Source organism: Carya illinoinensis, chromosome 3 (assembly GCF_018687715.1).
Source record: "Carya illinoinensis cultivar Pawnee chromosome 3, C.illinoinensisPawnee_v1, whole genome shotgun sequence".
In the NCBI taxonomy this organism is placed as follows: Eukaryota; Viridiplantae; Streptophyta; class Magnoliopsida; order Fagales; family Juglandaceae; genus Carya; species Carya illinoinensis.
The window spans coordinates 50,014,632-50,032,528 of record NC_056754.1 but is presented as its reverse complement, the minus strand read 5'-3'; the positions used below and the strand labels follow the sequence as shown (position 1 = coordinate 50,032,528).

Genomic DNA, 17,897 nt, shown 5'->3' with positions numbered 1-17,897 from the left:
AGCATATTTTGTCCTGCATTTAATGGGGATTTGTACCACTACTTCAGAAACTCTTTGATTTCTAGCTTTGTACGTTTCATATAAAACAGTCAACATTTATCTTTCTTTTGTTTTTCTTCTTCTTTCCATTTTATCCCACTTTTTCTGTGCAGGATCTTATCATTTACCACTTTTGGTTTCGGTTTCAGGCAGCAGACCTAGCAAGAATTGCAGTGTTGCAGAGTGGCAAATATATTGGAAAACTCAAACCTCCATCACTTGCCCCATACATTCTTCTCCCCCTACCATCAGGCATATATGAAATGTCCACCCCTGCTAAAATTTCAGTGGGATTCCTGGAGTTAGATCTTACTTTGACCTAAAGTTAATGTCTATGGAATGGGGCAGATTCTGAGTCCAAGTTAGTCTAGATATATTTAAATAGAAAATTTATTGAGTACTGACAAAATATAGAGGATACGGTGCTGTCATCATATGTTAGGATGAGAATACTACATATTTATATCTCGAAACTATTTTGTATTTACTTTTTCATAAAAGTAGGTTTTTTATTGTTAGTTATGCTTGCTAGTTGGAATAAACTCAACTATATACAGTCACTTTTACGTATTCTTTATACACTCCACTAATGTAATTGGCCAAAATAGTTATTTTATATTATAGAAATGACTCTGCCAATCATATCAGTAGAGTATGTAAAAGTGTACGAAAAAATGATTGCATATAGAGTTTTTGTTTATGGAATCAAATTAGTGGAAGCTCTGAAATTTTATGAAGATATTAGAACAAAAATCAAACTGGGAAAGCATCGCAATATTGTAATGGCTACCTGACAACCCCACACTAAAATATGTAAAAAAAAAGAAAGTATCTAAAATAAAGAGAGATCACATGGTAACTTAGCAAAGTTTGTTTATACAGAAAAGGCATCAATTTCAGTGAAAAGTGGACTGAATTCGTAATGGACAATGCATACACTGAGGAACTGAACTTAATCTTTATATGTTTTTGATATGGGCATTGTCTGGGACATCTCATCATGGCCAGCTTCAATTCATGGGTCCAAGATATGCATCTGTACGAATACTTTTTTAGTTTATACTTTTTTAGTTTATACTTTTTTAGTTTGCAGATTCATATCCAAAATGGTCTCACATCTCTGGACCCTGATCATGTCCAAACGAATTTTGACGAGGCCTTTAGCTAAAAGAATGAAACCAAATGGTAGAAAATGTTCCCCAAGTTCTTATCCTAAGTTGAGAGTTTCAAGTAGAAGGGAGACATATTTGAAATGAGTTTGTGCCCTACTGCATTTATTATTGTTTGTGTGGATTTTTCAGGTAGCATCAATTTCTCATGTGTCCATCTCTCTTGCATTTGAAGCCTTCAAATTCGAGCAAGACCTTCGAGAAATCTTGATGCAAGAGAGGCAGAAAGCACAACAGATAAAAAGGAAAAGGCAAGAAAATTCAGAAAAGAGTGAGGAACACAGCCGTGAAAACTCATAGTGCAATATATACGTTATTTTTCTGCCACTATTATTTTACACTGTCAGGCTAGGGAGATATGGTGACATACAACATCTTTGCTTTCTCGATGGTAGTTTTGGATCGAAGCCAACAAATAGATTGTCTAGTTGGTTGGGAACACAAGAAATGAAGAAAATGTTGCTAAGGAATAGAAAATAATGGATAGGAAATTGATAAATTTAAGTTTGAGCTAGAAAGATATGAAATGTCTATAATTTAATTCAAAGAAATGTTTGGTAACATGTTATTCATCGGGAAGTTGTTAGCTATCATCGAGCGACAATGTCTGAAACTGTTACATCATTCAGAGAATTAGTTTGCTGCATAGGTGAAGCAGAGTAATTTGTACGGATGTAAAAGGCTGATTCTTTAGGAGCAGGCAAATTTGTATTTTCATGGCTTAGCATAGAAATAACGTCTGATATGGAAGGTCTATCTCCTGGACGCTCTTGCACACACAAGAGACCCACCTGAATGCATTGCATAAATTGGCTCGACAAACATGTGTTAGACAATGTTGGGTCCATAAATTCCAAGCCCTATCCACTTTTCCACAAATCCCAAGCCTTCAAACATGGATAAAGAAAATGTTGGAAAGGGGGGAAAGAAGTCAACTTTTAAACGAACACAAGTATGAAGAATAAATCAAGTTCCGAATGTTTGACATTTTAGTTACTTACATATCCTAGGAGGTTCACAAAGCGATCTGAATGGCAGAAGGTTACTATTTTCCTGCCACTAAGGATCTCCAGCATAATGACTCCAAAGCTAAACACATCAGATTTTATCGAGAAATGGCCGTGCACAGCATACTCTGGCGACATATAACCACTGTCTCAACAATCAACACCAAGTGGTTAGTACTTGAAGGGGAATCCATGCTGAGATCATGCATAAAGAAGAACAAGTCACTTACTACGTCCCAACAACTCTGGTTGTTTTTGCCCGAGCTTCATCATCTCCAAAAATCCTTGCCATGCCAAAATCTGATATTTTGGGATTCATGTGGGCGTCCAACAGTATATTGCTGGTTTTCAAATCACGATGAATGATCCTACATCGAGAGTACTCATGAAGATAAAGAAGGCCTTGAGCTATCCCTTCAATGATGCTGAAACGGTGCTTCCAATCCAATAAAATCTTCTTTGTAGGATCTGGTTCAAGTTTTAAATTTAGTGAGGAACAAGAGATCAATAAAAACATGCACAAAGATGAAACTGAAATAAGGTCGTCACGTACCAAACAGGAAGAAATCCAAGCTTTTGTTGGCCATGTACTCATAGATCAAAATTTTTTCTTCTCTTTGAATGCAACAACCCAACAGTCGAACGAGGTTCCTGTGTTGCAGCTTTGATATCAACTGAACCTGATTTTTGAACTCCTCCAGTCCTTGACCAGATTGTCTAGAAAGTCTCTTCGCTGCAATTTCATTCTCAAGCAAAGTACCCTGCAAAATGTCAATTATTTGTTATTTCCCGGAGTAGGACATTCTTGGTAGAATAGTAATAGCTTTAAACCACAAATCAGGCACGCAAATGTAAAGCAATGAGTGGCCAAAATAAATCCCATATCCTTGTATCTTCTCATTCTATAACATAATAGAGCAGAATCCAAACTAATGCTTACAATCCATTTTTTTTTGGCCAGAGATGCTTATGAATTGACACTAAACACAATTAGGTTTTACCTATAAAAGAATATTAACCAGAATTAAGTTTTGATTGCTGTGTCATTAACTGTGAGAAGCATGGAAATAATCCGGAGGATGAGAAGAACGTCATGTCAGTTTCTGCGCACAATGTGCTAAATCTTCATTTCAAATTAAAATGTCTTCTGTGATAATTATGCCTAACTAAGAAATCAAAGAAACAACGTCACTCTTGGAAGTCATTCAATATCGTGGAATTACCTTGTAAACAGGCCCGAAACCACCTTCTCCAAGCTTATTTTCTTCAGAAAAGTTATTTGTAGATGTTGCTACGCAATCAAAACTGAGCAGTGGCAGATCGTGATCCTTCTTTCTTCCATATTTGTCTCCAAGTTTATCTTCATCAACTGGTGCTACATAGGAGCCCACTTGAACCCAGAATCTCTTCAGACTCGAGTCTTTTAAACGATGATTTCTCCATCGCACGTAACAAACTAAGGCAACTATGATGGGCGATATCAGAGAAAGAACTGGAGTTACTACTAACCACAACAGCCTTCTGTTGCGCTGTTCACCTGAAAAGAAATTCGTCTATCTCATTGTTCACTAACCTCAATATGCCTTTTAGAAAAAATATTTTTTGATTGGTCATATACGGCACATGTCTACAATCACAATTAATTATTGTAAAATCATATATATCTATACTTATATCCTGTTATAAAACTATCGAAAGGAGAGAGAGAGATAGAACTCAGAGAAGTTATGAAACTTATGAATTTCTTAAAGAATTCAACGATATATATAGGCGTACAAAGGGAACTATGCAAGTTACTATGCAGTACTATGCTGACACTGTGCATATTTACTATGCAGTACTATGCTGGCACTATGCACTGTGCGATGTCGGCCATTTACTATGCCAGTTACTATGCAGTACTATGCTGGCACTATGCGCACTGTGCGATGTCGGCTATTTACTATGCCAGTTACTATGCAGTACTATGCTAGCACTATGCACACTGTGCGATGTCGGTCATTTACTATGCCAGTTACTATGCAGTACTATGCTGGCACTATGCACTGTGCATTTGACGGCTAGCTCAAGGTGGTCATACAATTTTACAATGTTATTTTACAACACTCCCCCTTTGGATGACCACATATAATGAATATGCCTCGTTAAAACCTTGCCAAGGAAAAACCCTGTGGGAAAAAACCAATGGCGAAGGAAAAAGAGTACAATATTCATGTGTACCGTAAAATGCTTTAAGATTGCCTCATTAAAACCTTGCGAAGGAAAACCCAGTGGGATAAAACCTTAGCGAAGGAAAAAGAGTACAATCAGCATAAGTCTTCAAGACGTTACTCCCCCTGAAAAGTGCATGATAAAAGGTCTTCAAGTCTCCGCATTCCAATGTTCTGCACAATCTTCTTAAATGTTGCAGTTGGTAATGCTTTTGTGAATAAATCTGCCAGATTATCGCTTGATCGTATCTGCTTGACTTTAATTTCACCTTTTTCTTGAAGTTCATGAGTATAAAAGAATTTAGGTGAAATATGTTTGGTTCTATCACCTTTGATATATCCTCCTCTAATTTGAGCAATACAAGCAGCATTATCTTCGTATAAAGTTGTTGGACTATCATTAATCACTGGAAGACCACACTTTTCTTGAATATGTTGGATCATTGATCTTAGCCAAATGCATTCTCGACTTGTTTCATGAATTGCAATGATCTCTGAGTGATTTGAAGATGTAGCAAATAGTGTTTGTTTGACAGATCTCCATGATATAGCAGAATTTCCATAAGTAAATACATATCCAGTCTGAGATCTACCTCTGTGTGGATCTGAAAGATAACCTGCATCTGCATATCCAACTAATTGTGGACTTGAACCATATTGATAAAATAATCCCATATCAACCGTACCTCGAAGGTATCGAAGGATATGTTTAATGCCATTCCAATGTCTTCGAGTTGGTGCGGAACAATATCTTGCAAGTAAATTAACTGAAAATGCAATATCAGGCCGAGTGCAATTTGCAAGATACATCAGGGCTCCAATTGCACTGAGATAAGGTATTTCAGAACCAAGAATTTCTTCATTGTCTTCACAAGGACGAAATGGATCTTTCTGCACATCAAGTGATCGAACAACCATTGGAGTACTCAGGGGATGAGCTTTGTCCATGTAAAAGTGTTTCAAGACTTTCTCTGTATAATTTGATTGATGAATGAGAATTCCATTTGGCAAATGCTCGAGCTGCAGGCCGAGACAAAATTTCGTTTTGCCAAGATCTTTCATTTCAAATTCATTCTTTAAATATGTAGCAGTTCTTCTGATCTCTTCAGGAGTTCCAACAAGATTTAGATCATCAACATAAACCGCAATAATAACAAATCCGGAGTCTGATTTCTTAATAAAAACACATGGGCATATTGGATTATTCTCAAATCCTTCTTTCAATAGATATTCGCTAAGGCGTCTATACCACATGCGTCCGGATTGTTTTAACCCATATAAAGATCTTTGAAGCTTAATAGAATACATACTTCTGGATGTACTCAGATTAGAAGCTTCAGGCATTTTATATCCTTCAGGGATTTTCATATATATGTCATGATCTAATGATCCATATAAATATGCGGTGACCACATCCATCAACTGCATATCCAATCTTTTTATAACTGCCAAACTAATCAAATATCTGAATGTGATTGCATCCATAACAGGAGAGTATGTTTCCTCATAATCAATCCCCGGTTTCTGCAGGAAACCTTGTGCAACAAGTCGTGCTTTATATCGCACAATTTCATTACTTTCATTACGTTTACGTATAAATACCCATTTATATCCAACGGGTATTACACCCTTTGGTGTTTGTATAATTGGTCCAAAGACCTCTCGCTTTGCTAGCGAGTTTAATTCAGCTTCAATAGCTGATTTCCATTTTGGCCAGTCATCTCTACGTCGACATTCTTCGACAGTTCTTGGCTCAATTTCTTCATTACTTCTGGTAATGTCAAGAGCCATTTTATATGAGAATATGTTGTCGACAACAGTTTTATTTCTATTCAAAATTTCTCCTGTATTCATGAAATGTATCGAGATCTCGTTATTTTCAGGTACCTGTCCCTCTTCAAGGGAAGACATTTCATGAAATACCTCTTCAGGAGGTTCTTTCTCAGGAGATTTACTCTCTTCATGAGCATCAATTACTCTTATGGCCTGTGTTGGTATGGACTCTTCAGGAGTACCAAATTCATTTTGTATTTTCCTCTTTCGAGGAATTTTGTCCTTAGCACCAATAGGCCGTCCACGCTTCAGGCGTATCTTAGACTCGCCTATTGCTATTTTGGCAACTTGTCCTTCAGGGACTGCAATCCTTGCTGGAACATTAACAGCAGGAATATATGATTTTACCACACCTTTAGTGTCAGTAAATGCATCCGGTAATTGGTTTGCAACACTTTGCAAATGAATAATCTTTTGAACCTCTAGATTACATTCTTATGTACGAGGATCAAATTGGGAAAGAGCTTTATTTTCCCAAGTAATTTCTTGTCGTGCTTCAGGCACCGACTTCTCATTACACAATGTTTGTCGTGCTTCAGGCACCGACTTCTCATTACCCATTGTTGGAAAAATGGATTCGTCAAAATGACAATCCTCAAAACGTACCTTAAACATATCCCCTGTAAGAGGCTCAAGATATCTGATAATAGATGGAGAATCAAACCCAACATATATCCCAAGTCTACGTTGAGGGCCCATCTTTGTACGTTGTGGAGGTGCAATTGGAACATATACAGTACATCCAAAAGTACGAAGATGAGAAATATTTGGTTGCTGACCAAATGCAAGCTGTAATGGTGAATATTTGTGATATGCTGATGGTCTAACTCGAATTAATGATGCTGCATGAATTATAGCATGTCCCCAAGCAGAAATAGGAAGATTTGATTTCATGAGTAAAGGTCTAGCGATTAGCTGAAGCCTTTTAATCAATGATTCAGCTAAACCATTTTGAGTATGTATGTGGGCAACTGGATGTTCAACATCTATTCCTATTGACATGCAATAATTATCAAAAGCTTGAGATGTAAATTCTCCTGCATTATCCAATCGAATAGTTTTAATTGGATAGTCAGAGAATTGTGCTCGTAGCTTAATTATTTGTGCAAGAAGTTTAGCAAATGCAGCATTTCTAGTGGAAAGTAAACAAACATGTGACCATCGACTTGATGCATCAATTAAAACCATAAAATATCTGAACGGTCCACTTGATGGTTGAATAGGCCCACATATATCTCCATGAATCCTTTGTAAAAACGATGGAGATTCAAAACCAACCTTTGAGATAGATGGTTTGATAATCAATTTACCTTGAGAACATGCAGAGCATGGATATTCATTGGGTAAGATAATCTTCTGATTCTTTAGGGGATGCCCATACGAATTATCAATTATTCGTCTCATCATTATTGATCCCGGATGTCCAAGGCGATCATGCCAAGTCATAAATATTTTGGGATCAATGCACTTCTTGTGCATTACAACATGTGATTCAATTGTTCTCATTTTTGTATAATACAATCCAGATGAGAGGGCAGGCAGTTTTTCTAATACGAGCTTCTGGCTCGAAATTATTTTAGTAATGAGAAGATGCTCTTTATCGTCTTCGTTAATGGTTTCAATATGACAACCATTACGACGTATATCTTTAAAACTTAATAAATTTCTTCTGGATTGTGAAGAAAATAGAGCATCATCAATGCAAAATTTGGTGTCATTAGGCAACACAATATAAGCTCTTCCGGAGCCTTCAATTAGATTCGATGAACCGGAGATGGTATGAACATAGGCTTTACTCAATGTTAGATTTTGAAAATATTTTTTATCCTTAAGAATTGTGTGAGTTGTAGCACTGTCAGCCAGACATACATCTTTATTATTCATCTCGGAGATAGAAAGTTCATCAATAAGACTCATGATTCTACAAAATATATAAAACTTTCATTACTAAAAAAAAACATTACAGAATAAAAATATTTTACAATAATATAAAGGAAATACATTAATTAAAAAGGAACACTTCCATGATCAACTCTACCACTAGAATCCTCAAAGAAATCAGAAACATCAAGACTTGTAATATCTTCTCCATCTATAGAATTTAAAACATATGATGGTTCAGCAAAATTTGTTTCAAATTTCTTTGTTTTTTCTTTTATGGAAGATTGGTATAAGTCAACCAAGTGTTTAGCTGTACGACAGGTACGAGACCAATGTCCAGTCATACCACATCTATGGCATTCATCTTCATATTTCTTTACAAATTTATTTTGAGGACCTTTGCCCTTTTCTGAGTTGAACCACTTCTGGTGGTACGGTGTATATCTATTATTTTCCCTTTTAGTGTGGTCACTTCTAGGACCTCCACTTCTATAGTTTTTCTTACCACGTCCACGCCCTCTTTTTCTTTGAAAAGATGCACCATTCGCTTCTGGGAATGATGTAAATCTAGTACCATTCACTTCAGGGAATGATATAGAACCAGTAGGACGTGACTGGTGATTTCTTAATAAAAGCTCATTATTTTGCTCAGCTAATAGAAGACAAGATATAAGTTCAGAATATTTCTTGAACTTTCGCTCTCGATACTGCTGCTACAGGAGCACATTCGAGGCATGAAAAGTAGTATATGTCTTCTCTAACAAGTCATCATCAGTGACTTTTTCACCACATAATTTCAATAGCGAGCTAATTTTAAAGAGTGCAGAGTTATACTCACTAACACTCTTGAAGTCTTGCAACCTCAGGTGCATCCAATCATGACGAGCTTTTGGGAGGATTACAGTTTTCTGGTGTTCATATCTCTCCCTTAAATCATTCCACAAAATAAGTGGATTTTTCACCGTTAGATACTCAGTTTTTAATTCTTCATGAAGATGGTGCCGAAGGAAAATCATTGCCTTAGCACGGTCCTGCAGGGACCCTTGATTTCCTTCTTTAATTGTATCTCCCAGGTTCATTGCATCCAGATGGATCTCAGCATCAAGGATCCAAGATAAATAATTTTTCCCAGAAATGTCAAGAGCAACGAATTCCAATTTTGTAAGATTTGACATTTTCTACATATATAAATCAAGAACATAAGTATGTTTAATATTTCATATTCATTTTGAAAACTATAAAAAAATATATTGAAAGACTTACTTGAAGTAGAGGACTATTAGCTTCAAGATCGTCAGAACTCTCGTGCTGATAACGTGTTATAAAACTATCGAAAGGAGAGAGAGAGAGAGAGAGAGATAGAACTCAGAGAAGTTATGAAACTTATGAATTTCTTAAAGAATTCAACGATATATATAGGCGTACAAAGGGAACTATGCAAGTTACTATGCAGTACTATGCTGACACTGTGCATATTTACTATGCAGTACTATGCTGGCACTATGCACTGTGCGATGTCGGCCATTTACTATGCCGGTTACTATGCAGTACTATGCTGGCACTATGCGCACTGTGCGATGTCGGCCATTTACTATGCCAGTTACTATGCAGTACTATGCTAGCACTATGCACACTGTGCGATGTCGGTCATTTACTATGCCAGTTACTATGCAGTACTATGCTGGCACTATGCACTGTGCATTTGACGGCTAGCTCAAGGTGGTCATACAATTTTACAATGTTATTTTACAACATATCCTTATATATAAAGTTTGAATCCATTTGTAACAGTATTTTCATCTAATACCTTTTTTATAAAGTGCGAATCCGTTTAAAACAGTGTTTTCGTCTAATACTTTTTTTTCCCATTTTACCCCTGCTTTTGTTCCAAATTTGCAATTTGCTTTTCGGTTAAACCATCGAAAATAGCATCTCTCTCTCAACTCAGTCAAAGACTCTCTCTTTTCTATCTCTCCACCTCACGTCCCTTGTCGCCGTCAAAAGCCACGGAGTAGGTTGGACAACAACCCTCCTTCAAGCAGTCGCGGCTCTCTCTCTCTTGATCTCTCCTACGTTTCCCTTTCACAGTTGCCGTGCACACCGTAAGGAAGACCCATTGAGATGCCAATGAAGGTTTCGAGAAGACCCAGCCTCTGGTGCCGCCTTGGACCACCGTAGACAATGTCGGCGTCACCCACCATCGACTTACTTTCTTCTCTTTCTACATTTGTACGTTTCTATCTGTTTTGTGCAGATTTAGAAAAAAACAATGCTTTCAAATTTGTACAAATTTACTGAATAAATCATACACATATACACGAAACGAAACCAAATCCAAGAACAATCCTTTGAAATTTATACAAATTCACTAAATAAATCATATACCCATATACACGAAAGGAACCCAAATCCAAAAAGAAAATCTAACAGTGCTAAACAAGAGAAAAACCCAACTGACAGCAATTACCAAAAATTCAAAACCCATTTGGTTTCCATTCTATACCAGTCACAGGTTTTTTATCTTCAACTTCTACAAGTTCAGCAAAACAATGATGCCCATATACACGCAAACTAGATCCAAACACAATCTGAAATATATGTGTAAATGTAAATGTAAAAAAAAAAAAAAATACATGTGTAAATGTAAAAATAAATAAATAAATAAAAATTCTTCAAACGATTCGAGAAATAGAGACTGGGTATGTGAGAGAGAGAGAGAGAGAGAGAGAGAGAGAGAGAGAGAGAGAGACCTTCTGACTAAGAGAGAGAGCAAGAGAGAACGACCTTCTGTGTGTGTGTGAGAGAGAGAGAGAGAGAGAGGAGAGGAAGAAATAGGGGGAGAAAAAGAGAGAGAGGATGTTGACAATCTCGACGTAGCAGGTGAAGAAGGGGATTAATTGCTTTGTTTAAAAGGCGTCACATTAGGAAATGGGTGGGCTGGGTTTTTTGTTGTTCTTTTTTGAAACTATAGATCAGGAGGTGGTATCATTTTTTAAAAAAGATATTAAGTTCTTTTGGCCTTTAGGTGTGAAAAATAAATAATGTTATAAATGAGTTTAGGTTTATTAGTTGGACTATAGTCTCTCTTCTTCTTTGTTTCTAAATAAATACTAAGTGTTCATAAAAATTTGATAGAGAAACAAAATGTTGAAAAAGTAAAGTGTAATGTTTTATGGCATTTCAGTTGCTTTCATTTTGAATTATTTATATATTATTTTTCTCTTTTATTAATGACTTTCATTTAATGATTTATTTAGATACATCATTTCCAAATCTAAATATTTTTTGATTGTTGAATAAATTCAATCATTCAATAAAAAATTTGATATTAATAACATTATTTCATGTAGATTTATAATTTTTAATGTAATATGGTCTGTTTATGTTATTTCATGCAGCATTTTATTTCCTTCAATTTTGGATTATGTAAATATTGAATTTAATAGTTACATCTCTTATTATTCTCAATTTGTTAATATAGTGTTATTTAACAGATGGCACTATATAATTATTGTGTTGCTTTTTTCTAATGTATTCTTTCTAACAGATATGCTGCTTTTGTTGTTGTTTCACATTTTCTCATTTCACTTCTTATTAATTTTCTCTACTTCGGTTGTTTTTTTTATTTGTCCTATACTTTTTGGTATGTTGTCTTCTCTCTCATATGGAATATTCTTATTCTATTTGTTTAACAACAATGTTATTATATATTATGATCGTTATTATTTTAGGTCTTTAAATATATTTTTGATGGTTGTAACAATAAGAAATCGATGAAATACATATGTATCATATTTTTGTTAAATATTTGTTAAGAACAGTTAAAAAAACCCAATTATTAAAAGAAAATCTTTTCTTTTATATTGATATGACTACACATGTATTTAACAAAGATGGTTTACATTATCTATTTTTGTTTCCTGTAATTTTTTTCTCATCAAATTGACTATTTTTAATAGATTCATTTTATTCTTAGATGTACTAATTAATTTAGATTAATGATATGTAATAATCAGAAAATGAATGAATCATCTATCTAGGTGTAGAAATTAATCAATTTGGACAATTGCGTAAGAAGAAGCTAAGCATCCTTTCCATCAGTCCTGTAATTGAAGCAACAACATAAACGTTCAAATATCTTTTTGTCAAACTTTTTACTATTGTAATTATATGCTTAAATAGAACAGTGAATTGTATATAAACTCCATATTTTTTGTGTACTTTTTATTATATTTGATATAACTTTTTAAAATTTATAACCTCTTTTAAATCTATTTGAATTTTTTTTATTTATCTTCTCATTTATCAACTATTTTTTTTTTTCAGACTGGGCACACGTGCAGTGCATGTTGTGCCCTTCCTAGTATGTATATATATATATGCCTAGATTTTTATTTTTAAATTATTATAAACGGAAAAATCTTATTCCTCTCAAAATAATTTGGGATGAGTGGTGTATCTCCCCCTCGAGTCATTCTATTTATGTGGCACAGCTAGCTCAAGTACTTCAATAGAGAATAACTTCTGACAGGTGGCTCCTATAATCTCATTTCATCGGAAGCCAATAGATGACAGCCACATAGGAGAACCACAACACACCTTATGCACGGCGCTGCAAGGAGACACTCAGACTCATTAGATTCTTTTCTTTTTACCTTCTCTTTCTTTTACCTCCGACTTCCCCTAGCCCTGATAAACTTCCCCAATCTTTTTATTTCTTACCTGTTTTTGCCCTCTCCCCCTCAGGTCATTCAATATCTTTTGTTAGAATAGACTCTGATTCTATAAAAGTTCATATGTGACGTGCACTCAAATGCAAGATTAATTAATTGTATAATTGAAGTCCCATTAAAATTATTAATCTATTATAAATTAGAGTATGTTGTAAAATTAATGAAAAGAGAAAGAAGGAAAGACAAAGAGAATGAGAGAGAGAGAGAGAGAGAGAGAATTCATATTTCCATCATATGAACCTAGAATGATTCCCATATATAGGAGGACAAAGGTCTTATTTAACGGCTAAAACCTGGTCAATTATGACGGCTAAATGTGGTCATACAATACAAGTTGGTTTATAACACTCCCCCTTTAGATGATCATATTTAAAGAATATGCATCGTTAAAACCTAGCCAAAGAAAAACCCTATAGGAAAAAACCAATGGCAAAGGAAAAAAAAGTACAGTATTTATGTGTACCGTCAAGCGCTTTAGGATTGTCTCATTAAAATCTTACAAAGGAAAACCCAGTAGGATAAAACCTTAGCGAAGAAAAAAGAGTACAATCAGCACAAGTTTTCAACACATTACTCCCCCTAAAAAGTGCATGATAATATGTTTTTAAGTCTCCGTATTCCAATGTTCTGCATAATCTTCTTAAATATTGCAGTTAGTAATGCTTTAGTGAATAAATTTGCCAAATTATTACTCGACTGTATCTGCTTGACATCAATTTCACATTTTTCTTCATGAATTGCAATGCTCTTTTTGTGTGGATATTAAAGATAACCGAGTGCAATTTGCAAGATACATCAGGACTCCAATTACACTGAGATAAGGTACTTTAGGACCAAAATTTTCTTCATCATCTTCACAAGGATGAAATGGGTCTTTCTGCTCATCAAATGATTGAGCAACCATTGGAGCACTCAGTAGATGGGCTTTGTCCATATAAAAGTGCTTCAAAACTTTATAGTTAAAGGTATTTGTGTTGATGCATCTCAATATTATATACCAACTCTTTAAATGATGCAGTTGATAATGTTTTGGTAAACAAATTCACCATATTGATTTAAGATTATTTTAACATTAAATTCACTACTCTTTTGGAGTTGTACTATTCTGGAGTTGTACTCTTCTGGAGTTCTTATAAATAACATAATTAGTGGAGAAGTCATCAAAATTAACCCACTAACCTCCATATTTAACAAAAATGGTGGCCATCTTTTTAGACCAGACAAGCACTGCAGAATTTTACAGCTCTTCTGTAGCTATCAAGCGCCGCAGGGTTATGATGCTACATCTCTTGTCTCTTGTAGAGAGATACTTCACAAGAGATGCTATGAAGCAATAGAGATATTTTGTTATAATTTTCTCTGTAAAAGAAATATTCTGCTCATCTTCATTTGCATATCATCCTTTTCACTTTTCTGTAATTAGTTTGTATTCTTACTCTGAAATCTCTTTCTATATTTTTACTCTGCAATGGCTCAGCAATTTTCTCATGACCAATATATGAGGTATTCTACACCTCGTTCACAAGTTGTTTCTGTTTCTACCGTAAGTGCTATAATGCAATATAATAATGATCTGACTAATAAGTCAGATAATAATGTTATCTACGAGCTTGTGAGTCTCGGTACCCGATACTCATCAACTACTGTCACATTTTCTCAATGACTACAATCTCAAACTTGTGGAGTTGACAAACTTAACGAGAAAATTTCTATCCTTCAACGACTTCTTCTGGAGCCATGAAGATAGGAGCAATAAAGTAAGAGAATAGGAATTAAAAATCATTACTTAAATCTTCTTTTCGATTGTATACTCCTTTAGATAAGGATACCATACAAATTTTTGAAAAGCAAGATTATTTAAAGAATTAGGTAAAGAGTTTCAAATTTTTATAATTTTGTTTCAAGATAATAAAATAATATTTTACAAATATTCATATTGTATTTCTATCTCCTGGTAGATATTCTGTGTGCTCCATTTTATTTCTTCTTTCATAACGCATACTTCTTACAAAACCGTAATATGAATCTAAAATACTAATTGCATTTAAGAGATGGTATTTCAGAACTAATAATTTCATTCATCTCCTCCTTGAATCTGAAAGGGTTTCAGATTTATATTTCAAATATGTGCAATTTTTATAAGCTCTTCTAGAGCCTTAATAACATTTAAATCATATATATAAACTGCAATAAGTTAATATAGATACTGAAAATATATAGAATATAGCTTGTTCCACGTGCATTTGGATTGTTTTAGATCATATAAGGATTTTTGAAATTTGATAAAATAAGTACTTCAGGACTATATACTTCATGCATTTCATATCTAGCAATCCATATAAATATGCAGTTAATCATGCATATCCAAACTCTCGGTAACTTTCAAGCTAATAAAAACCTCAATATAATTTCATCCACTTTAAAAGTACATCAATATTATTTCTGCAAAAAATCGACTCGTGATTTATATATTACATTTTCATTTCCTTTATACAAATACCCACTGATATTTAACAAGCATCACCTTTTAGGTGTTTGGTCCATATGTATCACATTTTACTAGTGATATCAATTCTGCAGGAATTGTTTCTTTCTATTTTGGTTAATATTTTTACGTCGATATTCTTTGACGGTTCTTGACTCACTTTCTTCATTGCTTCTGGTAATATCAAGTGTCATCTTATATGAAAATACGTTGTTGACAACAGTTTTATTTCTATCCAAAATTTCTCCAATACTCATGAAATATATCGAGATCTCGTTATTTTCAGGTACCTGTCCCTCATTAAGGGAAGACATTTCATGAAAAACCTCTTCAAGATGATTATACTCTTTAGGAGTTTTTATGGGAGAATTTTGTACATAAAGTTTAGATAGATCTTATTGCTTGTTTTGTGGGTGCGGCTTCTTCAGGAGCACCAATTTCTTTTATTTGTGCTTTTCTCTTTTGAGATGCTTTATCTTTTGTATCAATATGTCTCACATGCTTTTAGACATATCATATGTTTATTAGACTGCTAAATTTCTTAATTGTCCTATGGGGACTTCAATCTTCGCTGGGATTTTAGCAGCTAGAATATGAGACATTTTTATATTATTGCATCCATCAATTAATTATAATCTGAACTTACAGTTCACCTATAATAATTAAGATAACGTCGAATTATTTCATTTCATTTGCTTCTAGCAAAATTTTCTTTCCGCTCATAGTGGGAAGACTTTATAGTAAAAGAATCTTCTGGTTCTTTTATAGACGTCCATTTGAAAATTATTCGACTTATCGTAATTGATTTTGGATGATCAAGATAATCATGAAAAGCATACAAATATTTTGAATCATATCACTTTTGATGCATCATAATATTTGATTCAATAGTTGTATAATATCATTTCAAAGAAAAAGCTGTTAGTTTTTCCAATACGAGCTTCTGGCCTGAAATCTTAAAAGTATTATAAAGATATTCATTACCACGTCCAATCTCTTAGTTTTTTTGAATAAAATGCACCATTTTCTTCTGAGAATGATATAAATCCAATATCATTTATTTCAGGGAATAATGTGGAACTAGTAAGACGTGACTAATGATTTCTTAATAAAAACTCATTATTTTGCTTAGCCACTAGAAGACCAGATATAAATTTAAAATATATTGTGAACTTTTATACTCGATATTACTACTTCAAGAGCACATTCGATGCATTCATTTTAAACATATATTCTTTAGTGGCTTTTCTCTACATAATTTCAATTATGCAACTTCAGGTGCATTAATCATAATGAGCTTTTGGTACACGTATCACTCATTTAAACTATCTCACAGAATCAATAGATCTTTTATTATGAGATACTCAATAAAATTATTGATTTAGAGGGATGCTTCAGGGATGCTCAATTTCTATTCAAAGATGAATCTTATCATCAATAATTCATAACAAGTATAAAAAAATAAATAAAACTTGTATATAAACTATGTGAATAAAAATTGACCTTAGATATAATTGAAATGTAAATTATGAAAATTTTAATTCATTATAGATATAACTGAGATGTAAACCATGAGAATAAAAGTATAATTTTATCAAATAATAATAAGGAATATAATCTTTAATACTCACCTTGGAGATTGCAAATAATATATTGAAAAACTTAAAGTAGAAAACCACTAACTTTAAAATCAACAGAACCTCGTGCTCTCATAAGTTTCGAGGTATCACGGCTGATGATTTTAGAAGATGTCAAGGATCTCAAGGATCGAACGATTGCAAAGCGGACAAGATCCTTGGTTCAACCACAACTCCCTCATACACACCTTGCAAAAAGTGTGCCCACATGGGATGAACGCTGCGCCTTTCTTACTCACCATGCACACGCAGCACACTGAATCACTCCCCACGGCCCCTCTTCCTTTCTCTCTCTCTTTCTCCCTCGCCTCCCCATCTCCACTGTCCATTTTTTCCTCGATCTGTCTCATCGACGACACCCTTGACAGTGTTGCCGGTGAGGGAATTACAGATTCGGCACTTATGACGTTATTAATAGTGGGTCCCGCTACTATCACCGTCCCTCTCTCCAGTTCGTGCGACGCCCAGAAGTCTTGCTCTGCCGCCAACGCTGCCGCTAAGTTCATACCTGAACCAGAAATAACCAGGGCCACGCAACCAAGATCAGAATTATTCTCCGGTGGATCTCGGACCACATAGACTACATCCTCCTCTTCTCGTTGACCTTCTTCATCCTCATCGTCTCTCATCGTCGTTGCCCCGAAACCCTAGGTGACAAAAATGTGACGTAATCTAGCTCTGGCTTCAGTTACAGTTCTTGTGTAGGCTAAGGTTGAAAATGGACTGAGAGAAAACATGTTCAGTTATTTTGTGCGAGAAGCTCACACGCCTGGAGAACACGATAGGGGTGCTACCCGCACCATACGGTGCGGGGTAGCCCTCTCCCCGCACCCCGCCCCGCATGGTGCGGGGGTGGGGTTTTCCTCCTCGCCACCCGCCCCCACATCCCCGAGGCGGGCGGGG

At 34.9% G+C, this 17,897-nt stretch overlaps 1 pseudogene; it reads right to left on the bottom strand.

Annotated features, from left to right (window-relative positions):
* Nucleotides 1-1,516: 1,516 nt before the first annotated feature.
* LOC122304922 lies at nt 1,517-17,623 on the bottom strand (annotated as a pseudogene).
* Nucleotides 17,624-17,897: the final 274 nt, after the last annotated feature.